Here is a 26,462-nt window from a genome sequence, read left to right on the forward strand (position 1 = left end):
AAATGAAGATACAAGTAAAACTCTTATTTTATCTTTAATCATGTATTTATTTTTTGTAGTTGTGACTTGAAATGTAGCTTTTGAATGATTCTGAAAACGTTGTTCCATACATTTTAATTTTCATCTTGTATAAGACTTGTGTTGTTCCAAAATGTTGAGAAATGGACAGTTTTTGACAAGTGTCTTAATTTTTTAAAAATTAATTCAGCAGCATGCTAAGTGAAGAAGATCTGGAATCATCTTCTTTAAGAGCACAAGCTTATTTTTCACTGAAGTTTGAAGAACTGAAAATTGGAGACATTGTGCTTGTGAATTACAATATTGATTCTCCTAAGGAGAAAGGTTACTGGTATGATATGCAGATAACTGCTTTGTGTGGTACCCCAAATTCAAGATTGCTACTTGGGCCAGGGAATGTGGCAATAGATAACTGTCAGCTCACTTTCTTTAAATAAATTAAAAGGATTGAAACACCAAACCCAATTAACAAACGTACCAAAATGATGACAAAAAATTGCAAGAAGCTACTTCAACACGTAAGAGTTTCTCTTTAATTTTCTTAATGTTTTGTATCTGAAATTTAATTTCTGTGCATGAATTAATACTGATATCCCTGTTTAGAAAATTTAGTTTTAATCTTAATATATCATCTTTAACTCTTATTGCATCAAACTACTCACTTGCATAATTCCTCAATTTTAAACGGACTGGAAAATTACCACACCTTATGTATAATTTGTCATAATTGGGAGAAAAGAGATGCGGTAGGAGTTAAATACAGAGAAAATAGTACTCACTGTATCTACAAAACTGTTTTTTTCTTCTTTGCTCTATAAATGTCAGTGACCACTGCCAATAACCTCATTTTAACTTGTTGTACTGTTGCTTGGCATGCTTCTATTGTTCATAGTTCTCGGGCTGCATACAATGTACACAGACATACAGTTAACAACAGCGCACCGAGCGGCAGCCAGAGAACTACGAACAATAGGAGCACACCAAACAAGAGTACAACAAGTTCCAATGAGGATGATGGCAGTGGCCTCTGAAAGTAATAGAACAATGAAGAAAAAAATAGTTCCTCAGATACAGTGAGTACTATTTTCTCCATATTTATAATTTCTCTTATAACACACAAATGAATAAAATATTTAAAATATTAAAGAAACTGAAAATATTAAAAAAAAAAAAACAACTTAGAAATGGATAATGTCAAACTGTCTGAATGCCAGAACTAAAGAATTTGTTATTTAAATAAAGGAGAAAAGAATATGTAAGAATGTATTGGGAAGCTCAGAAGTCACAGAATCAGAAGAGAAAATTATGTGGATGTATGTAGTATATCATAGGAAGTTCAATTTACTGCCAATATAGATGGACCGATGAGAAGTTTTTAATACCAATAATGTACTGATATTAATAACCAATATTCTACCAACCCAATACAAAGTTGTAAGTGTTCCTTGAAGAACATGAATGGTTTATTAAATTTGTTATTTAATGCATGTAACCTGTGACTGCAATAGGTTTTGCCTTAGAAAAATATATATAGCATACATAGACATTTACTTACAAAACCAGGGGAAAATCAATCCATGCCCAAATATGGTAAAAATTGTGATTTTGATACCATGCTTTTGTAGGGGTGGTGTACTTACATCCTTACATGCCTAATTTTAGGGATGAACACTCATAGTCCTATATAAATCAGCATCAAAAATGTTTTTCTGCTCCATTCAATAGTGTTTCCAAACTTCAAATTGCATTCCTACCCTTCACATATGAATGCATATTTTTATCCATAAAAATAGCAACAAACTGGAAAATTTTGCACTAAATTGTAGGCTATTTTGTTGAAATGGCTAGAAATTTTACCGATAAACTGATACACAGATATGCATGTTGCAGGTGATATGGATAGAGTACCAATTAATCTGCCTGCAAAAGTAATATTGTGCTGACCTCTGTTCTGAAGTGATTTTTGTAACATGCTACAAAGCTAGGGATTGTCTGCCAGGATGTCTACTGACAAGAAAGTCTTGGAACTCTTGAGAATTATTGACACTCAATATTTTAAATGTGAATTCTTTAAACACCTCTTCTTCCAGCAAACAAGACTAATATCTTGCAGCTGTTATTTTGGATCCTCTTTTTTGCTATTGTTGAGGATGTCAGAGATGCTACAGTGATGTATGTCATGTTCTTAGAGTAACCACCCTGCCTGTATGAACTTTGAGTAAGGCATGAATTTTTATTTTTCTTTCATCACTTATTTCATCAATTAATGATTTGTTTTCATCATTGTGGGTAACAAAGAGAGGTAAAAGAGTGACACAAACTAACTACAATACAGTGCAACAAATAAAACCAACTGGATTCCTTCTTGTTCTACAAGTACTAGTTACAAATTGGGTATAACATGGATTTAGGTTGTCCCCTCCTTTCAGTGCAGTTAATTTTCCTGTTACAGGGGATGGAAAAAATATGGAAACACCTGCAAAGAAAAGCCCAGAATGCTGTAGCTAATAATATGCAGGACCGCCTTTAGCTTCCAAAACGGCCTGCAGTTGGGATCTTGCACCATTCTTCATGCAAAATATGGTCACAATCCTTATCAGTGTCCTTCTGTCTCTGTCACTCAATGTACATTTTCGTCCACGCAGGTGTTTATCTGATGATGTCTCTCCGGATACACTATTATGTCATCATGATCTTGGATAGAGTCCCTCTCGATATGCCAAATAACATGGCTACTTTCGTAACAGAGATGCCTGCAAGACAGGCACCAGCAATTTGCCCTCTTTGAAAAACTGTCAGCTCGGAAATGATTCAGTATCAACTGCACTGCATGCTATCTACAGTGCAACTGTCAACTCCTACCAGTCCAACAGGGTCCTATCTCACAGCGCAAAACAAAAGAATGTCGCACCGTATCCGATTTCAAGTGGAAAAATTGCATCCATATCACCCATTCCGATGTCGTGCTGTTTCCATATTTTTGTCCATCCCCTGTAGATCACAGTCTCTTCTTGTTCAATAGAAGATACATATAACGACAAGGAGAAATTGTTTGTTTGTATGCATGCATGCACATTTATTTCTCTCTCTATTCATTTCTGGGTGTCTTTTCACCACATAGCAATTAGTCTGCAATGTTATTCGAGCTGGTATCAATTGGCATCACTGAAATTCTATTCATAGATGTTTCGTGTGGGAACAAACAATGCACATCAGGCTATTGCATACCTCTGATCTATAACAAAGGATTAGGAAGACTCAACCACACCTATTAGTGTCTCCTTCTCAAGGTAGAGATGGGTGGGGCTTACAACAGGGTTATGCTTGGGGTATTGTATAATTTTCCTTGCATATATTTTTTTTATTATCAAATAGTGTCTTTCTTTGTGAGCTTGTAACACTGTTACAAATCAACAGAGAAGTAAAAAGTAAAGTGCTCCCCTGTGCATAGCACCACGCCATGAAGGCGTATAGGGGGTGTGGGGGTAATGCCCCACACTTTCTTGATCCGGTAGTGAGTGGGGGTCATGTGATCAGCATCACGCCCCTGACCGCCTTTACCCCCCAGGGTTTCCCCCAGGTACCCATGTTATTCGACGCTGGGTGGGCACCGGGGCCGTTTCCATCATTAGAAAAGTTCCCATATTTGAACCGGCCGGGGATCGAACCCGGGACCTTTAGCATGGTAGTCAGACACGTTACCGACTGAGCCACCGCGGAAGGAAAATATTTAATTTTTGGACGTGTGCCACATGGTCCTTTAACATACATACATACATACATATACATTTATACACACACAGAGCCTCCACCCAAAACTCCGACTTCACTGTCGCCACCCACACCAACAGCCACAACACCAGCATCAACAACTGTTTCCATGTAGCCATAATACATCTATTACCCCAGCACACTGACACCTCCACCCCCAGGCGATGGGAAAGGGCCTAAGTTTCAGGAATGCATGCCACCATACCCCCCAGACTCAACCTAGCCACCCAATAAGTATCTTCCCATTTCCCCCCTAACCACAACCCACCCACCATCCATCCCGCAGTAAACACTGGTGAAAGGATCTTCTCATAATACCTGTGTTCTATCACTTGTTTCTGGCACCACTGTGCAGACGGACGCTGGCATCAATATTCTGTGCCTCTACTCTTTTGTACTCCATACTTTCTACCTACTGTGACAATGAGGACATAACCTCGAAATATCAAACTTTTCTTCAATCGTGGTAAGTGTTTACTGTCTTTTATATATATATATATATTTCAGCCGATTGTGTAATTCTAAGGTGACATATTTATTACTTACCTGTATGATTTGAAATGAAATGACCCAGTACCTCCTTTTTAAAGGGATCATCCAAATTTCTGAAAATAAGAATTATGATATTTCAGGTATCAGAAGCTGGTGTTCACAGGCCTCAGGTTGCAGGAATCCATGGCCTTGAGAATGAGGGGGCATACAGTATTGTTCTCACTGGTGGCTATGAAGATGGAAGACAGTGGAACTGAATTCTTGTATACTGGTTCCGGAGGACGACATCTGTCTGGCAACAAACGTACATCAGATCAGAGTTGTGATTAAGTTCTGACAAGGATGAACAAGTAAGTTTGGCTACTTGTTTATGTTTCATCAGCAAGATACATCCCTACAATCATATTACATTTCTTCCTTATGGCAGCAATATATGGTATGTTACTAAATGTGCACAAAATAAAAATGCTTTGATTATAATTATCCTAAGGTTTCCTATTACCAGTACAGTAAACTGCCACAACTGATTCATAGATGCCAATATGAAAGTTACACAATGTGTTCAGTATGTTGTTCTTCTTGTGCTATGCACATGTTGGGACCATTCACCCATACTCTGTGGACACGGAGCAATATCTCAGGAGAGGTGTGATTTGTGCACAGGCATCCAGTATCCGTTGTTCCAAGTGACCGACATCCCGAATCTTTTCGGCATACACGATTGATTTCACATGACCCAGTAGTGTAATTGATGCTACAACCATTTCGATAAATGATGAACCCCCCTCAGGCAGATTTGGCTACACTTAAAACTTGCTCAACATGCCCATATCAGCTTTTTGCTCAAGTGTGGTACTCCGTCTAATCCAAGATTTTTGTAAAAATGCCCTCGGGAAGTTCCTGTGAAATGATGAGCCCCCTCAGATTGATTTGTCCACACTTACAAAAGGCACTTCTGTCAGATTGTTGTCCATAAGCTTGTTAAAAATATGCCCCTCTTGATATTTTTTTTGCCCACACCTAAAACTAAGCCAAGATACACACACCCACACACACCCACACCCACACATATTTACTTCTGGTTTAAGTTCAATTGGACACCAGCCTCAACTCATATATCTAGTGCTAAAACAATGCAATATGCAGAGATTTTCTAGAATTGCTCTGTGACTCTCTCATTTCTTACATCATAAACATATGATTTTTCACCTATGAGAATAACACTACATATGGTGTCATCAGGGAGTGTATCGTGGAATTCACAGATAATTTTAATGTTTGTCCTGTCATTAACCACAACTTGTTTTCTTTTTGAAGTGTTGATGACAAACATGGGTCTCTGTGCTTTGAATTCATCTGGTGTGTAATACATGTCAGTATTGCCAGTAGTGACCCTTTTGTATGCTGTAAATGCTTCATATAATTTAAGAAAATCATCCTTGGACATGTCTAAATTATAATTTTCTCTAGGAAATACCTCATTTCTGCCATTTTTAAGATATATGTTCTTGATGTTGCAGTTATCAAATCTACTTGAATTTTTTTCCTGATTATTGTTTCTTCCAGTCTGAAACAGTACCACCACAAATTCCGGCATGTCATATTGTATACTGGTGAATGAATTTGTAGCATCAAACTCATAATAAGTACCAGCGGCAGGCTTCTGTACACATTGATATGTATAAAATTGTAAAGGAATCTGTGGATTTTTTATTATATCTGCTTTGTATTTAAGAGCATAACTGGATTCATATTCAACAACCGGGATTCTTAGTTCCATAGTCTGAATAATGCATTTGCCCTCATCAGGTAGGGTATTAGGCAGAGCTTCCCCTGTAGAGTTTAATGTACTGTACTTCATCAAAGCATTATTATCATTGGCAGCTCTTCTAAATGTGATTCTTAAACCACCCTTCCACATAATATCTTTGTAATCTGAGAACAATCCTGGCAACAGGCGCATGGGGAACAGCACTGTGTGTCTCTTAGATAATATTTTATCACCAGCCTCATATCCACCTATTTTGTAGTAAGAAGCCTCGGTTTTGGATAATTTTAGTGTGGCCAAAGCTGTGGAGGTAATGCCGGGATAATCCACTCTGTTTATAACAACACCATGCTTTCTGATCTCAATTTCAGAGAACAGATGCGGCACAAAATTGTCCACCAATCTTATATTTGAATTTGCCGGATAATCTGTTCCATCGAGCTTTACAACATCAAATTTGATGTATAGATCTGCTCTGTGGGGGTGTATAAAGCCATCCCCTACATCAAGATCAACCTCAATTTCTGTGTTGGGTTGATTTAAATTTGCAAATGTCCTCCTGTTTGGGGGGAATGATTGTAGCTCATAACTCTCAATATTTTCCATTTTTTTGGTATGTATTTTTATTTAAATATTAATTTCTATGATAGCAGTTGTTGTGGCTCCAGCAAACTCAACTAATTCTTCTTTTTCATTAGTGACCATCAACTCAATATAATCTATTCTATTATGGCACACAGGAAAATATAATGTTGGGGATGGAGTGTAGATGATGGGCTCCATAAATTCAGAGTTAGGTTTGAATGTTGCAATAATGCCAGTTTGTTTGTGAGTGCCTATGCCATTTGATTTGGTGATCATACCCTCAGCCACATTACAGTGAATATTCAGAGTCTCTATGGCTAAGAATTTAGGTATATTAATAGCAGTGTGTTTGATGGCTGGTTCAAGTTTTGTGTTGTTCTCAAATCCTAACAGCTCTCCTATAGTACCCAGATCCACTGTTTCTGTAGCAGATACAATCTCTACTCTGTGAGTGACAGAATTTTGAGTTAATACTATACCTCTGGGTAATTGAGCATTTAGAGTGGACAGATTATACTGCCCTGGAGTGATGACAATATTTTGATCACCAACTGCAATTTTGTTGTTGTGGTCTGTAATATTAGGGATCAAGTACATGCCATAAAATGCTCTTAGAGCTATTGTTTTGGGATACACTATATCATCATGTAATTTGAGTTTCAATATTGAATTTTGGCTGGTGAGATGGAATACCCCCATGATGTTTTAAATGCCACAAGGCCTTTTGAAAATCTTCAATTGATGGTTTATTTATTTGAGACAGATATCTGAGAACAGATAAACACAAATGTCCACAACTAACATCTTTGAAATTTTGAACACGGGCATTATTGTAATAAAGATTAGTTGATTTTAGATATTTTACTAAATTTTCAGGTGGAACACCTCCAAATGAATCAAACACAAATGCCTCATTTTTTAAATATTTAAGATAACAAATCCAGTGAGTGCCCTGATTTTTGTACTTATCCAAATTAACAATGCCACACTCTTTGTTGAGTGGTTGTTCTGGTAAAGAATCAGACATGTACACACCTCTAAAATTTTTGATGCCCAGTGGCTTGATTAAAGCTTCAATATCTTGGTTTGTAAGCGGCTCTTGTTTTTTTTAAACTTATTCATGGCTCTCTTAACACCTTTGCCTTGTTTCTCCATGGCCAGGTTATGGCGCTTCAATTCATCTAATTCTGCCCTATTTTTCTTGGCATCTATTACTGTTTTTGCTATGGCAGCTGATCCCCCAGCCAAGCTCCCAACAGCATCAAGTGCTGCTAAGATGGCCGGGATAGTAAATATAAATCCACCCACATGTGATTTTTTCCTGGATTGCTGTAATTTTTTTTAATTTGGGGGTACTAAGCAACAATTTCATACCATGGCCCTTGGCAATACAAGAGCTTTTTTTCTTGCGCTGCTTTTTGGTTAAAAGACTATCAATAGTTTTAAGAGATTTAAGACCTGCATAAGGTATTTGATACATAACACCCTTGGCCTTCATTGTAGGTTTATTATATACATATTCACAGCCCCCACCCCAGTTTTTGTTTGGTGTTCATAGCTATGGTGGTCCCCAATGCTGCTATTTTTTCACTTAAAGAAGCATCTTTGCTTACAAATCTACCAAATGCAGCCTCTTCTAATTTCTTGTCTGCAACATGTCTCTTGTCAAGATCAGAATGTGTGTTGTATGCTATGTCATGGTCTCTACAAGCAGCATCTAGGGGATTAACACCAGGATCACCTCTGTTTAATCTATGGTCCAATTTTGTGCCTGGACCACAATACTGATAGCCTGGAATGTGTAATTCAAATGGCAGCTTGTTTATAATGTCATTAACCAGTCCCCGGCCCTCAGAAATATTCCAAAATTTAGGTGGTAGAGTATTAATAATTTTTATAAGATATCCAATCCCCTTAGTGTCATTCACTATAAAATTAGACAATTTTGTGCTTATCATGTCCATAATTCCAACCTTTTCATTGTAAAAATTGTGGTTGCCAGCATTTTCTTCCCCAGCTATCACCAATAACCTATCTACAAGTTTCCTGACATCATCAACCCAAACAAATTCTTTAGGCAGGGTGTTGTATTGTTTGATTCCACTGCCAGTCTTGATCTGTGACCATATGGGTTTGATTAAATTGTTGTATTTTGCTCCACTGCTAGACTTGACTCTTTTTTGTGTGGGATCATTGTTCTGGTATAGAGCATATGATTTTATTAATATTTCTTTGTAATGTTCATAATCTTGATCTGTATAGCTGCCAGGCCTTTTCCTAGTCATCAGTTCCCACAATCCAGGTGTGCCAGGATATTTAACAAAACCACCTTTTTCTCCAAGGTGAGATTCTGAATATACAATGAGATCATCTCCCATAAATGTTACTCTGAAATTGCCAATTCTATGTATGATGCTACCATCACGCTCTGTGTCAGCATATAAGCCAAAGACCTCATTTTTGTTGTCTTTAGGTGTGCTTAAATATTTTTGAGCAAGAAGACCCAATTCAATAGGATCCAGAGTAGCTTCAATTCTTCGAGGAGCAACAGGACTAGGTGTATGAATACTGGAAAGTGGGGTGATTGGATAATCTAATATGTTCCTTGCAGCTACAGGTACAAGCTCTGTGATCAAATTTTGATTTTGCTCTGTAACAGTTTTGATATTTTTACCTAATTCACTAATAGCATCAATAATAGGCTGTTCTGTTTGTTTGTGTTGTTCATAAATTCCTCGGTTCTCTGATTTCCATTCCTTAAATCTTTTTACAAGATTATCTCTTGTTTGTGAAAAAGTCTGTGCCAGGTAGAAGCAATCAATGTTTTTGTGTCGGCCCTGTGTAAAGAAATTTCTAACCTTGTTTTGATTATCCAGTATAATGTCATCAAACACAACAACAGAATTATCGAGAAATTCATGGAGTGGCTTAACATCTGATTCAAAAGTGGCAATATCCAATCCATCATATAGCTTCATCAGCTGCTGATATTTTAATTGTTCCAAGCTCTTAGAGAAGACATACAAGTGCCTGTTTTTCCAGTCTAACCAGCTGGGTGCCAATAAAAAATTATCAATCATTAGTGTAGTTTTACCACAAGCCGATGGCCCAACAATAAGACATCTAATATTATCAGGCAGCAACTTGCCATTTCTCTTAATCTGCTGTTCAGGTTCTGGCAGCCTTTTTATAACATCCCAGGTGCTCATATTATCACTTTGTCTGCATCGATCCAGCTGTGTTCTGGAAGTCCTAGCCATTTGACAATTAACTTGTTGCCTTTTCTGCGGATGATTTTTTCTATGAGATATGTGTCAGGCTGTTTAGTTTTGCTGAGTTCTTCTTCATAGAACCGGCCTTTGAGAATTTCTCCTCGGTGGTCTTTTATTATATATGTGTTAAGGGTCCCAGGTTTAATTTGAACCACTGTAAATAATTCAGTGCTCCAGTTTCTTGTAAAGCCTCTTTTGAATAAGTGTTTATATTTGATGATTCTAACTTGATCACCCACCTTGTATTTGGCCTTTCTTGTTGTTGGCTGGTATCTAGGATAATAAACAGTCCTGATCAATTTTTGCTCATCAGATGAAGTTACTTCAGAGGGTTTCATGTTGATTGTGGAATGAACCGAGTTGTTATATTTATGTAGAAGTTCTGGAAGAATATTAAGCCATTTATAATTACCTTGAAGTGTAAATTGTTTATACATAAGATTTTTTAGGGTTTTGTTGAATCTCTCTACAATTGAGGCTTTGAGATCACTGTAACTCGAATAATGTTGTATTGACTGGCTTTTAATAAATTGTTGGAACACCGAATTATAAAATTCTTTGCCATTATCTGTTTGCAAATAGCGCAGTGATCTTCCACTCTGATTGATGATTGTCCTGAAGGCTTCTGTAACACATTTTCCAGTCTTGGATTTGAGTGGTACAGCCCAGGCAAATTTTGAAAATGTGTCTATTACAGTGAGTAGATACTTGTAGCCCTTGTTGATTTTGTCTAAGTTTTTCAGCTGTCCACTTGCCATCTCAATCAAGTCGCTCTGCCATAAATCATCTATGCCTTTTGTGACTACTGGCAGTCTCTTATAATTATGTCTGGCTTGTCTGTGTAATTCATCAACAATAATTTGTCTAGACATAATATGAAAACAAGAATATTGCAACTATGGGGTGTTCAGCAGCTGATACTACAGGATTTTCTAAATATAATTTGTCTCCTATTTGTATATGAAATTCCAGAGAGCCATCATCTTCAGCATAAGATGTTTCTAATGTATTGGGATCTGTAAAATCCTCTAACTCTACACTGGTGATTTTTGGTTTGTTGTCAGCATTTGTTATTGATAAGGTGGGGTAGTGGTGTGCCTGTGGTTGAAGCCAATATTTGATCTTGATTGGTCTCAGTGTGCCCCCAACAAAAATTGGTAATAAAATTGTGCAGGGGACAGCATATATATTTTGCCACCTGGTGTAAATGGTGAATCATATTCTTTGTTGGGGATGCTGTACAATTCAAGAATTATTGTATGTTTAGGATTCTCGATTATGCCGGTTATTTCTTTTTCTGCTGTAAGCAATCTGCTTGTTACAGATTCAAGGTGCTCATTGATGGTCCTAACAACATCATCATGGCCTGGCTTGATTTTTATGTCCACAACAAGTTTTTTGTATTGTTGCACAATTTCTTGTAGCTGGGTGGCAAAAACAGACAGGGCATTTGCTTGATTGGATTCCATGGTCCCTAGCTGTTGCTTGATATTAGCTACAATTTGTTGCAAATTTTCAATAACTGCCAATTTTGAATTTTGAGCAGTAAGATCATGGACCTGTCTTCTGATATCCTCAAACAGGGCATGCAGTTCATTAATATGTTGATTAGTTGGTAGAGTGGCCACTGTCTGAGTGAGTTGTTTGATCTCTGTCTGGATATTCTTGATATCTTCTGATTTCAATATGCGATTCACAGCTCTCTTAATATTTTTAAGTTCCTGTGATGTAGGCAGATTTGTTACAGTATTTTGCAAAGATTCAAGTGCCAATTTCACATTATTTAATTCAGAAGCATCAGCCACATTTTGCATAGCATTTTGGAGCAGGGCTATATCTGCCTGAGTGGGTGTTGATTGTTGTAAAATTTCAAGTTTTGTTTGGATATCATCGATCAAGTGATGAAAATGAGATAGCTCAGATTCAGTGTTGAGGTTTTCAAGCTTTGTGATCTGTTGCTGGACACTGACAAGTGTGTCTACAATACCAGGCAGGCGGGATTCTAGAGATTCTTGTACATTTATCAAATCACTTTGCAGTGCTGCTATTGTGCCCTCAAGATGGGTTATGGTACTTTGAATTTTTCCAAAATCTTCATATGTTTCAAGTTGCAGCTTAATGTTGGCAACACTCCGAGTTATTGCACTCAAAGCATCAGAAGATGGCAAGTTGTTCATAAAATTTTCAAGTGTCTCAATTTTTTCTTTAACCTCGGCTATGGCATTGTTCAAGGGGTCCAGATTAGGTATCTGGAGTGATTGAATCTGTTCCTTTAGAGTGGAAATCACTAGATCAAAATCTTCTTGTGATTTTATGCTTTTGACAATTGTTTGGAGCTGTGTCTGGACATTTTTAATCTGCTCTTCCAATTGCTGTTTCAATTGCTCAGAGTTGGTGGCCTGGGTCTTAAATTTGGCTTGAAGAGCTGCTACAGCTTCTTCTAAACTTTGAAAATTATCCAATGTGGCCAAATCAGTATATTTCTGAAGCAATAATTTGAGTTATGAGTCAATTTTAAGAAGAGGATCCATGCATTGTGATTGTAAATTTGTAATTTCTAGTTGAAGACTGGCATTGAGTGTGGTTTGTAAAGCTTGTAAATCACTTCTTAATTTCTTGACTCTGACATCAAGCATCAGAATCTCATCACTGTGATCTTCATGTCTTGTATGGCCAAATATATCATTAGGCATTTTTGTTTTAGTGGTTATTTATTATTGAATATCTAATTCTTAATTCTATAAAAAAAGGTATAAGCTTGTCATAGGATCCCGGGACCTCAATATATAAGCAGTCACCAGCAGAAACTGTATATACAGTGCCAGAAATCATGTTTGAGTGCTTAATTCTATAAATATTTCTCCCTACTGAAATCTTGACATTACCCTCAGGGGTTGTAATAAATTGCAATTGACCACCTACAGGTAATTGGTAATGATTTAAATTATTGTTAAACATGTACAATGTTTTACCTGTTTCATCATCAACATCTGTAAGTATGCTGTTCAGATGAATAATTAACAAAGCACTTAGTTTAGATATTATATCAGAAGAGGGTTGTGGTGTTGGCAGGTCCATAATAGCCTGTTTTTTGAACCCAAATAAGTTCATAGGCATGTTTATTTATTTCAAATCATGCTCTGTAATTGGGCATTGATTACCACTTTTCAAATCACAATGACCCCATGGTAGAGTATGTACGCCACATGATAAAATGCATCTCTTGTCATCATGTGGATCCAGAGCCACTTTTCTTACAATATTTGTAGTCAACAAGTGATCCACACTCTGAATTCTGGATTCTGATGTTCTGATTGTGCTACATAATTTGAGGCAATTTTTGTAATCTTCAAATTCAAGCTCTTTGTCTACAGTCACTCTGCCAATGCCCTTGGCTTTTTGGCAACAGCGCCACTACATGTTTCAAAACTGTACATCTTGGCCCTTAACCCAGCAAATGCCACAATAACATCACCAAGTGTCTCATCTTTTAACTCACCAGGCACCTTTTTGTTGTGGTGTTTAATTTTTGAATGTTCAGTGGTATCAAAATATTTAAACAATTCAGTCTGTGCTATATCTTGATAAACATCTTCTGTTTGAATATCAAGAACAAAAATATCTGTGTCCATGTACATCAGTTTTACACGATCCTTATAAAAAGGCTTCAACACATCATAATACAATTTTAACATGTGTAATTTGGCCAATTCCAATATCACAGCCCCTACATAAATAGGCTTATCAAACTTGATCTTTGTTTTTTTCATGTTGAAAAGTGCCATATTCTCATCATAAATTCTTCTGTAATTGAAGTTGGGCTTTGCAATCAATTTTTTGCTCCGGCTGGGGTCAGTAATTATTTTAACATCAATATGTTTTCTGACATTTTCTATTGTTTTGCCATACACAGAATTGACCATCAATTTAAACAAGGTCTTATCAAAGGCTCATTGCAGATGTTCGAAGCACTGTGTTTGTATCAATATATGGATTCAACCATCTTGAGTGCCTGAACCTCAAAACTTTTCCAACTTTGGTCACTTGAAAACCATGATTCATCAGGAACTGGAGGTTTTTGTAATATATGACATAATCCTGTTTCGGCTCTAGAGTCATCATCAATTTCTTCTGTTTAGAGCCAGGTGAACACTTAACCTCAGGAATTGGGGGCAGATCAGAAAATGTGTTGTGTAAATCATCAGGAATTGTCAGATCAACCTCTAAGAACAGGCCATAGTTACTGTCATCAAAATCCTGAAGATCTTCAATATTAAAATCTTCAACCCACTCAAGCCCTGCATATGGCAATTTATCCATCATAGCATAACCATAGAGGCTGTTGGCATCTACATACAGTATATAATTTGATGGCAGTGCTCGATCATAATCAGGAATATATTTGTTATTTGCTCTGGCATATCTCTGAGAACATTGCACCATGCCTCCTCTTATACATTGTTCCATAAACAGATACATATCTTGATCCTGGATCAGATCCAATTGCATTTTAGTGTTTAAAAACATTGCAGACCATGCTAGGCCCGGAGCACTGTAAAAATACATTGGATCCAGTTTATAATTTTGCATGGAAGATTTTCTAAATGCCTGCAGTATATCAGCTAAGAGGGTCACATCAAGTTTTAAATATGCCTTGTGATAATCACCAAATGTCTGGCATTTTAAATTGTTCCACATCAACTGGACATGGTGATAATCATCATCAGTAATTCCAGATGCTCTGATTTTGCTGTAAAACTCTTGTTGTGGTGGCAGAGAACACTCATCAAATTTAGAAAAATCTGTAACATAATCATATGGATATACACCCTTCCGCCTAATTAATTTCAGGTCCTGATTTGGAAACAAAGCACATGTGATTTTGAATTGATCATCAGATAATTGACTGGCCAGTGTAGCCAGGCTAGCCGATAAAATTCTGTAGGAATCAAGAAATCTTAAGTGAATAGGAACACCATTAACTTTAATTATTTTGCTAATGGCAATATATTTTTCATTATTTTCAGCTAAAATATTTAAATTCTGCTTGTCAAACCCCTCGTACCTGATCAAATGATGAAAATCATAATTGGATGCACCATGGCAAAATATAGGGACAAATTTTGGTCTCTGGATCTTAATATTACAGCTATTACACAGGGCCATTAAGAATTTACCATCTGTATGAGAATGGTGATGTACCTTGATATTTGTATCTGAAAATTCAGAATCACATACCGGGCATTTTTCTGCATTGTTGAAATCTTCAATCTGTTTCTCTGTTAAAGGCAACATAGGTTTTGATTTTAATAAGACATTAGATGCTATGTCATGGCACTAATTTTGTATTCTATCTGCAAATGTTTTGATGGCATCTGCTCCCATGTATAAATCTTCTTTACTAACAACACCATCCTGTACAACCACATAATAAAAACTAGAAGGTTCATGTAGCTGGTATGATGTAATTGAAGATTCCTCAGGATCTGGGCTACAGAATGCAAGGGGTTTGAGGTTTGATTCAAAATCACAGACTATATATGCTGGGTGTTCCAACAAGGGGTTCAAATTTTTTGAATTTGGCATTTTCACTTGGATTAGGCATCACCATATGAACAGGTTTATGGTTGCCACAGTATTTCAGATGCTCAATTAACTTGTTTTTAGCAATTTCTGCATTTTTTCACGAACCCCATTTACCATTTTTTGACCATCAAATACAGTTAAACGTCTTCGGCACAACTTAAATGTTCTTTTAAATTTGTCTAGTTGTGTACTGACTAAAGCTTCAAGATTTTGTATCAGAGTGTAATGATATGTGTCATCCCCTTCAATTAAGAGCAGATCAATCGGAACAGCAGAATCATCATCAAATGTACTGATTCTGAGAGGTGCTATCAAGCAATTGCCACGGCCAGTAGAACAAATAAATACATTAATAGATAATTGTTTACCATTAATATCCCGGGCCTTTTTTTCAAATTTATCAATATTCTGAACAGACATTGGATATTCTAAACCCTCCATTGCCTCATCAAAATCATATTCATGTTGTTTATAATAAGTTATTCTCTCAGGATTCCTTGAAACTGGATACAAAGCAGCTAAAATACACCACAAAAAGCATTTCTCACCATTATTTTTTATGTTAACCACGGCTGTTTTGTTTTTGATATTGGCAGGTAATGGCAGATATGTAGATCCTTGTAATGGGTTGAATTCAGAAATATTAATATATAACTTGTGTGAAGATCCGCATAGGCTCCATCCAGACTCTTTTCCAGCAAATTCAGAGTGTTTAATATTCAATTGATCTATTAAACTGTTTATTATTTTGTCTGAATTTGCATTTGAATATATAGCTACAGTTTCTGTTATGTGGGGCTGTGTAAATTTGTGCCATTTGGCTTCTTATATTGTGTAAACAATTTGAGGGACAGCTTATAAGAGCCATTTTGTGCATTTAGAATTGCCTGCACATCAGAATTTATACTGTTCAAAAAATTCTTAATGTCACATTTTGGCTCTGATACAAACCGGTAATCCCTAAGTAGGCCGTTAAAACTGCTATGGATGGGTTCATAGCGTGGCTGCTTTGCTGCTCTAGCATTAACAGGTGCTTCATGCTTCCTTTTCAGACCAGATGTAGATGGTTGAGTGGGCAATGTTGATGACTGTGCAGAGCAAGTACCTTTATGTTTATAAGTGAAGTATTCCATGCTATATTTTCTATGGCATTTAGGACATATTTTTGTGGGAGTTCTGCATTTATCTGGATTACAATTCCTTTGATGCCTGGCCCAATTGGGGCTGGTTATATTCTTATTGCATTGATTACAATATTTTTTGATTTGGCATTTTTGTTGTTGTTTATTATATAAGATTTCCTGGGGTTCAAATCAAAATTCTATGCTTAATAAAAAATATCAGTTGGGTTCAGCAGTGTGTTTTGTATATTTAGTGTGTGTGTGTATGTGTGTTAATATTTTTGGCTTTGGTATTTATATAAAATTTCTTGGGGTTCAAATCAAAACTCTATACTTAATAAACCTATGACAGGTTGTACAGGATAGCCTACATGCACAAAGATGGAATAAGTATTGATCCACTGAAGCACTGACCTTTCACAATTGCATGTCTGCACAGGCATGTCGTGATGTGCATGGAAAGGCATTGACCTAATGCCATGTGTCATGTATTGATCTTGTATAACAAACTAGGGCAAATATAAACCCTTTGTTCAATATATTAGAAAATTCTATATATTGAATCAAACAAACCTATAATTCAATTTATACAAATCTGCTATATTTAAAAAAAATAACAGGAGCACTGCAACAACACATCTGTACTCCTCAGCCACTCTCACAATACTAACTGATATGTAATACAAAAAGCTCTTGCATCATAATTTGTTGCACAATGCAAAAGCTCTTGCATCATAATTTGTTGCATAATACAAAAGCTCTTGCATCATAATCTGATGCATAACATGATGCAAGAGCTTAGTTTTAGGTGTGGGCAAAAAAATATCAAGAGGGGCATATTTTTAACAAGCTTATGGAGAACAATCTGACAGAAGTGCCTTTTGTAAGTGTGGACAAATCAATCTGAGGGGGCTCATCATTTCACAGGAACTTCCCGAGGGCATTTTTACAAAAATCTTGGATTAGACGGAGTACCACACTTGAGCAAAAAGCTGATATGGGCATGTTGAGCAAGTTTTAAGTGTAGCCAAATCTGCCTGAGGGGGGTTCATCATTTATCGAAATGGTTGTAGCATCAATTACACTACTTGACCCCACAGGTAAAAATCAAGTGGGGTCAAATCTTGTGATCGAGGATGTCATTCCACTGACCCACGTCAACCAATCCATCGACCAGGGAACTGGAGGTCCAAATAGTGACGAACCTGTCATCCATAATGAGGTGGTGCCCCATCCTGCTGAAAATATGAGGGGAAGCTTCTATCCTTCATCAAAACTGACGGAAAAATGTGTTCTTGTAACAACTGCAAGTACCCTTCTGCATTTAAATTGTCATGAATGAAGAATGGGCCAATGATACGTGCCCCCCAGATCCCGGCCCACACCATAACCTTCCCAGCACCAACCAAATTGCTCGGCTCTCTCCACAATGGGTTCCTGGAGGACCTATACTGCAAGTTCTGTTTATTCACTTCCCCATTTACATAAAAATTTGCTTCATCAGAATGAAGAATATGCAGTGCAAAGTGTGGGTCCTGGCGAATTTGCTCCACAGCCCTTTCACAAAACTGCATTCTCCTGTGCGGGTTATCCTCAGAGAGATGCTGATGCAGCTGCAGCTTGTACGGGTGCCACTAAACCATCTTTAACACCCTACAAATGGAACTCTGGATGACACCACATTGCACAGACATTCGATGTGTGCTGCACTGCGGAGACTTGGCACACGATTGTAGCACTGCCGTAGCTGTTTCTTCGTCAGTGGCAGTTCTGGGCCTACCAGATCGTGGCCTGTCCTGGACTGTACCGCTCTCTTCGAACCTGGTCAGCAATTGGGACACTGTAACGTGCGACACTGAGTTCCGTTCATTGAAATCACGAGCTACAGCACAGGCACTTGATGATCTGAATTTGTTCGGCCATGGTCAATGGCATGGCTCAGCACATGCAAATGATATGTAATTATCACTTTCATATGCCAATAACTTCCTTATCATTAAAGTTTTCATAAATCTGTCTTCACCACTGAATTCCTGGTGAAATTAGCCAACTTAATGTATAGGGTGTGTCTTACTGAGTTTATGTTTGCATAGTGCAACTTTAAGTGTTTCTCCAAAAATTAACTTTTTCCCCAATTTTCTAATTTTCTTCTTCTTCTTCTTCTTCTTCTACAAATTGGGCATGATGGTTGAAAAATGTACCTCGTTGGAATCTGTGTTCCACAAGCTTTCCAACGAGGTATCATTTGTGATTCTGAGATAATTAGTAGAGGGGCACAAAAGCCGCCAACATGAAGCTCTGTGATATCCTTCAACTTTTGGCCGGGGTATAAAGGTTGATGCTATAACTGGCATTATTTCTAAGTCTGAGGGTGCAGGACCAAAACCAAGTTCAGATTCGTCTTCAGAAGCTCGAAAACTAAAAGGAACACCTTCTTTCATGCAAAACCAAAATTCGAAGTTTAATTTTGTTGAGCAGTATTATTATTAACATCATGTTCATTTCCTTCCTGCATTGTTTTGTATGTTCAAGATGTTTATCAAAAGGCAAAATATGAAAGACTTAGCTTGCCTTTTTAATTCTTCGCTTTGTCTGGCGCTCGTGTTTTGTAGCCAGACCCTGTGGCCGAGTGGTGTAGTTCCTTGGTGGATGCCGTTGGTGTTGGACGTGCTGATATCGTTCTCTGGTAGTGCGTTCCCTGAGTGCAACTAGTGACTCAACTACATCTGGAAAATTGGACTTGTAAAGTAAGAGACAAATCGATAAACCAGTAAGTACTATAGTGGCAAGTAAGAATAACGAAATGAATAGGTTAAATCGATAAAGATAAGTTTTCCAGTGAATTCTCCTAAACCGAGGGCAACGGATATACATGAATTTATTCACGGACAAATCCGTCTGCATGTTGACGAATTGATGGGATTACAACTCCCGACAATTTTGCGGTGTGTGTATATTAAGTTTGTGAGAGAAGCGACAATGAGAAAACTATTAGAACAACATGGGCCTGACATGGAGTTTTGTGAAAGTGTCATTAGAAGATGCGGGAAGGGAAGTAAAATTTGTGTGTGTCTTTAATCTCCTATTGGAAATGGACGATGATAGTGTGAAAGAAAAACTGCGAGAATTTGGAACTGTCGATAGTGTAGACAAAGAACAATAATCGGAGAACTTTCGATACCCAGTGTATAATGGAGTGTGAGTGGCTAAAATGGAAGTCAAAAAACCAATACCGTTATTTCTAGTAATCCGCTCGTTTCAGTGTCACGTTATCTATGATGGACAGCAACGGACGTGCCAGATTTGTCACCAGCCTGGTCATGAGCGTAGGATGTACGACCTTCGTCAACCCACTGTCCTGAGAGTTCCACTCAGACAAGGACGAAACTACAGTCAAGTGGCGCAACAACGACAAGATGTCGTAGGAACCTCGGGACCATATCACGAAGTTCCATCCAGTGAAACACCTTCTACTAGCCTTGAGAACCAGCTGGAATCAACTGAAATACCTACTGGAAGTCACCCTAACCCCCAGAAGGACGGAACTCTTACCAACCCCGTAGAAGGCACGACGAAGGAAGCGGAAGTGGCAGTTGCGGCTTCGAAGACCCCAGAGGAAGATGGTACACAATCTTTGGTAATTGAGGAAGAAAACTTCAACCCGGAATCAGTGAGAGAAGTGGTCACAGAGGATGGCGTGGTACGCATCAATGCTATTAAGGATCAGAAGACAGCGGAAAGACAGGAAAAACAACAAGACGCAACGGGGGAAGACATGGATAGTGAGAGTAGTAGTGTAAATATGAAACTTGTAGTGGAAAATGTAACTGGAACAAAAAAAGCACTAAAAATGCGGGGACAGTGAGCGACTTGAACTTACCGAAAAGAAGATCTAGGCGCAGGGTAGGTGAGTTAAGTAAATCAAAACAATTGATTTAACAAATGGTTTGGCCTTGATAATTGGTGTGAAATATTGCATACATAGCCAGAGTATAACATATAGCTATTTTTTCCTTTTAAGAATCCTTGTGTGTAAGGTAGACCAAAAAACAGTAAAACAATGTATATATTTAACAGTATTGTAAAAGCAAGTGTTTACGTATCCATAGTGATGCTTACCACCATTTGGCTTGCTAGTATAAACATAAATAAACTACAAAACAAAACAAAACAAAGTGCATTGGGGGACTTTCTAATTCAGTCAGCTATAGATATTGCTCTCATTCAAGAAGTAGCAATAACTAATTATGAATTACCCTCTAGTTATATTGTCTATAATAATTCCACATATTGAGCGCAAGGAACAGCTGTATTAGTTCGAGATAATATATCTGTATCAAATGTAGAATACCATCCGAGTGGTAGAATTACAACTGTACAAGTGGAAAACCTGTGGATATGTAATCTGTATGCGCCTTCTGGTAGTAATCAAAGGCAGCAACGCAATGAATTTTTCGCAAGTGAAGTAGCGACGGAACTTGAAGGTAATAAGCAACATATTATTTGTGGAGGCGATTTTAATTGTGTTTTGTTGCCAAAAGACCAGCACACTGGATTTAATACATCCAATGTAAACAGTTGGTAAATGGGTTTCAATGGAAAGATGCATGGGACACTTTGCACCCAACAAGTGCAGGCTTCACATATGTAAAGGGTGGGGGTGCTTCACGGTTAGATAGATTTTATGTTTCACCATCAATTATCCCTAATATCACTAATAATAATATGGTGCCAACTTGCTTCTCAGATCATAGTGCAATTATAATGGCGGTAAAAATGCAAGTGCCAAATATACAATATGGGTATGGATATTGGAAAATGAATATATCTTTATTTGATGATCCACTTTTTGCTGACAAATTACAAGAGAAATGGAAGTATTGGGAACGATTAAGGGCGAAACAAATAAACATAATTAAGTGGTGGGATGAATATCTAAAGCCAGCTATCACACGATTTTGTAGACAATATAGTAGGGAACGGAACCAGGATTGGAATAATAAATACAATTTTTATTATAAAGTGTTGCGAGAGCTAACTGATGAAGGGGTAAGAGGGGGGAAAGTGCAACAGAACATTAAACAAGTACAGGCAATATTGTTGCAATTACACGCCCAAAAAAGAAGTGGGTGCAAAATACGTAGTAAACTTTTACCTTTTGACCCTCTTGAAATGGCTAGCATTAGTCATGTTCTACATGAACGTAATCGTGGAAAACGCCAAATGATTCATAAGATAATAGACGAAGATAATTCTGAACATAGTAATGCGACTGAAATAAAGGAAATCTTTTACCGCTCTTATTACTCTAGTTTTCGAGGAACAAGTTATTATCCAGCTCAGGAACAAATATTTTTACAACAAGTTCCGGAAATTTTTTCTGTTAATGGCTGCTGAGGTGTACGTAGCGATTCTAGGAAAGAAGAATAACTCATCGCCAGGAATAGATTGTATTCCCATAGAATTTTATAAAAGATTTTGGTCACTTGTAGGTAATATTGTGACAGACTGGATAAATGCAGTATATAATCAACACTGCTTTGGACGAGCAATACAGGTGTAATCGTCCTGGTTCCCAAAGTTTCTAACCCTATGGTAGTAAAACACTTTAGACCTATATCCTTGTTGTGCAGGGATTATAAAATTGTTGCACGATGTTTACTTCTTCGCCTTTTGCCTTATATGGAAAGAATAATCGGTGTCCATCAATACTGTTATGGTAATAATAGACCGATCTTTACTGTTTTAGAAACAATTCGTGATGTCATAACTAGTTATCGACATACGTCCATACAAGGTCACCATGGTATAGTGGCGTTGGGTTTTCAAAATTCTTTTGATACCTTACAGCACGAATTTTTATATGCTAAGGATGGGTTGTAGTCCAAAATTGGTAAATGCGATTAAGAGTATATATACTGATAACAAATCGTGTGTAAAAATCAATGTTTTTTTTTAACTAAGACATTTCCTATACAAAGGGTGTAAGACAAGGTGATCCCATGTCTATGATAAGTTTTTGTGTATTATTCTTGTGCGTTAATTCCATTTTTGAAGGTACTTGAAATGCAATTGCACGGGTTAAATATTCACTCAACAACGATAAAATTATTAGGTTATACTGATGATGTCACTGTCTTTGTGAAATTGCCGACAGATATGGAAATACTTGAAAATGTGATAGAAAAATACAGCTCGGTGGCTGGCCTAAAGCATAACTATAATAAAACTCATTGGATGCACTTACATGCTACAAACCACTCGTATCAAAACGATAAAATTCAAAAAGTAAATGCACTGAAAATACTTGGAATAATTTTTACCTAGGGGAGAGCGGGGCAAGTTGATACAATTTGAGAGTGTGATTTTTTTTACTTTTTATTTTGCTAGCAAGAAAATAAAACATGTTACTCCTCGATAGCTTAACTAAAAGCACATAAAAATTTCACAGATACAGGGTGTCCCACGAACGGCGAAACTGGGAATTAAGAATGGCGTTACTTTGTAACTGAAACCTGTACATACATAAGTCATACATCAAATGTTAGCCCTGTCCAAGTAGATATTTTTAAACATAGAAACAACAAACGGGGTGCAGTGTTGTTCATGCAGTGTTGCCAAATGTAAGTGAAAGTGTAAATTTATTTTTCCACAAAGCATGGAAAATTGAATGTCAAACATTCGTACGGAAATTTGGACGTCAATTTCCACCTTGGGTAGGTGGACTATTTCGCCATCTATAGTTCAGGGAAGAAAACCGATCGTTTTCGCGTATAGCCAATCCTGAAATGCCTCGTAAAGGCGTACCGGTCCAAATGGGTGTTTTCAAAAAAATATGAGGTACAGTGGCAACACTGTTGATGTTTGAAGGCAACAAAAGGTGTGTTTAGTGATGGTCTATGACATGGAAATACTGGAAACAGGAAAAAAAGAAAATGAAAATTATGGTGAAAAAAGTGTTACTTACCTACTTCTGGCAACCATGCAACGCCCGTAACAGGCAGTGTAGCTTTACAAAAGATGTTGAAAATGACAACCATTTTCCCTGAGGCATTCATCAACACGTTTTATCATGTTGGAAGTAACTTTATGCAAGGTTGATTGGTTTATATTGTTAATGGCTGTGCAAATGTTTATTTTTAGATCATCAAGTGTTCTTGGGTTATTAATGTAAACTGTTTGTTTCAAATAACCCCACAGAAAAAATCTGGAGACGTCAGATCCGGGGAGCGACTGGGCCATAAGTTTTTGCTTATAATTTGATCGCCAAAAAACTCTGCCAACATGTCTAAAGTTTCATTAGACGTGTGGCATGTTGCGGAGTCTTGTTGAAACCAACAATCACGTTCATCACGTTCCAACAGAGAAATAAACTGTGTGATAAGGTCACGATAAACTATTCCGTCAACTGTTGTGTTGAAAAAGAATGGACCGATTATTTTTCTCCGCGAAATCACGCACCACACACCGATCTTTTGTGGATGAAGTGATTGTTCATGTAACAAATGGGGATTGTTACTTGACCAGTGTCTAGAATTTTGACTGTTGACATATCCATTTAAGTGGAACCATGCTTCATCCGTGAAAAAAACCTTATCCAAAATATTCACACCATTGTCTTTAATAAAATTTCTAAACCACTGGCAGTATCTTAGACGTGCACCTTTGTCTGCTTCCTTCAGTTCTTGCACAGCCTGTACCTTATATGCACGTAGGTGCAATTATTTTAACGCTCGGTGAGTTGTTGTTTTTTGATACATTTGACTGTGCAGCAAGTTTACGAACAGATTTCCTGGGAGATTGTGATATTCTCTCCTCCACATCCTGCAGCACACCTTGTGTCAAAACTGGTGGTTGTCTGTGGTAGGGTTTGTCATTAACTGATCCTGTTTCACGAAATCTGGAAACAAGTCGATATATCGTCGAATTTTCTGGAACACTGTTATTCGGATATTTCTCGTGAAACGCAATTTTTACACTAGCGTACGACTTTGAACAAAAATAATGTTCTCTTCCAAAGAGTACTTCATTTCACAGAACAATTCTAATCTTCCCCTACGAACAATGCGAAATGCACGGCTCAAACAGTTCTGAGTACACAACTAACTGATTCTTTTGTTCTAGTTCGGTGGGTGGTCTTATCGCATTGCATGGTTGCCAGGAGTAGGTAAGTAACACTTTTTTCACCATAATTTTCCTTTTTTTTTTTTTCCTGTTTCCAGTATTTCCATGTCATAGACCATCACTAAACACACCTTTTGTTGCCTTCAAACATCAACAGTGTTGCCACTGTACCTCATATTTTTTTTTAAAAAAACACCCATTTGGACCGGTACGCCTTTACGAGGCATTTCAGGATTGGCTATACGCGAAAACGATCGGTTTTCTTCTCTGAACTATAGATGGCGAAATAGTCCACCTACCCAAGGTGGAAATTCCGTACGAATGTTTGACATGCAATTTTCCATGCTTTGTGGAAAAATAAATTTACACTTTCACTTACATTTGGCAACACTGCATGAACAACACTGCACCCCGTTTGTTGTTTCTATGTTTAAAAATATCTACTTGGACAGGGTTAACATTTGGTGTATGACCTATGTATGTACAGGTTTCGGTTACAAAGTAACGCCACTCTTAATTCCCAGTTGCGCCGTTCGTGGGACACCCTGTATAATTTGTAAGCTAACGAGAACCTAATTAGTAACGCAGGACGCAACGTCTCAACTTGGCCCGTCGTGGGGCAAGTTGATACTGGTATGGGGCAAGATGATACTAATTTGAAGTAGGTTGATAACGATGTGACATAGTTTGATTAAATAAGACAAAATACAAGAAAGTAATTTTGAATTAAATTTTAGAATTCAGGAAAAGCATACAAACATGAACAAAATATTGTATCATGATGGATAGCCTACATGCACTATCACTTTCTGTTATGCACATATCTGATTTAGAGTGAACACAGGTGTACATAGAACTATCGTATCCGCATTTTAAATGAGCCCATCTACTGCACGAAATGCATTGTATCCATTTTTCACCAGGCTTAGAAGCTGAAAATGATTCGAGGCACATTAGACACAAGCTGTCTTCATCTTTTGACTCTGAATTATTATTCCTCAAATATTTCCTGTTTAGTATTTTCTTCTTTTGACCTTGAGTTTCTCTTTCGGTCGGCCCATTATTTATTTTCTTACTATTATTTGTTGACTCCCTTTTTCTTTTTTTCAAAGAATGGCACAATCTTTTTTCAACTCTTTCTGATCTCAATAATTTATTGTTAACTCTTGTTCGAGCTTCATTTTCTAATCTGTTCTTCACTGGTGTGTTTGTAAGAATTGACGATATCATTCGTTGTTTCCCTTTTCGATTTGCTTTTCGTTCTCCAGCCTTAGGGTACAGACGTAACTCTTCTGGGCTTACTGACACACGATGCAATTCTTGATTGTCACTGCTGGTGGCTTCTAATCCCAAGACAATGGTTTCAGAGATTCTACTTCCATCAGGTAAACGATCTTGCTCATTTTCTTCGGTCATTGGTCGATTAGTTACGGAACATGGTAAATAATCTTCTTCAGTAAAAATATCTGGAGTCATTTTGTCGATCCAATATGTCTTTGCGGCTTGACTCAGTGACAAGGTATCATTCTTGACATCGGCGTAGGCTTTCTTAAATGTTTCAATTGGTATTTCTCCTCGACTGGTCTTTTTGACGTAATGCCGGACCATTTTCTGTAAACAAACAAACAAACAAAAAATAATTAGAAGCAGCTAGGGTAAGTTGATACACCTTATCAACCCGCCCCAATTCAGCCGTATCAACTTTCCCCAACCAGCGCCATTTCG

Source organism: Lepisma saccharinum, chromosome 2 (assembly GCF_977018435.1).
Source record: "Lepisma saccharinum chromosome 2, izLepSacc3.1, whole genome shotgun sequence".
NCBI classification, from domain to species: Eukaryota; Metazoa; Arthropoda; class Insecta; order Zygentoma; family Lepismatidae; genus Lepisma; species Lepisma saccharinum.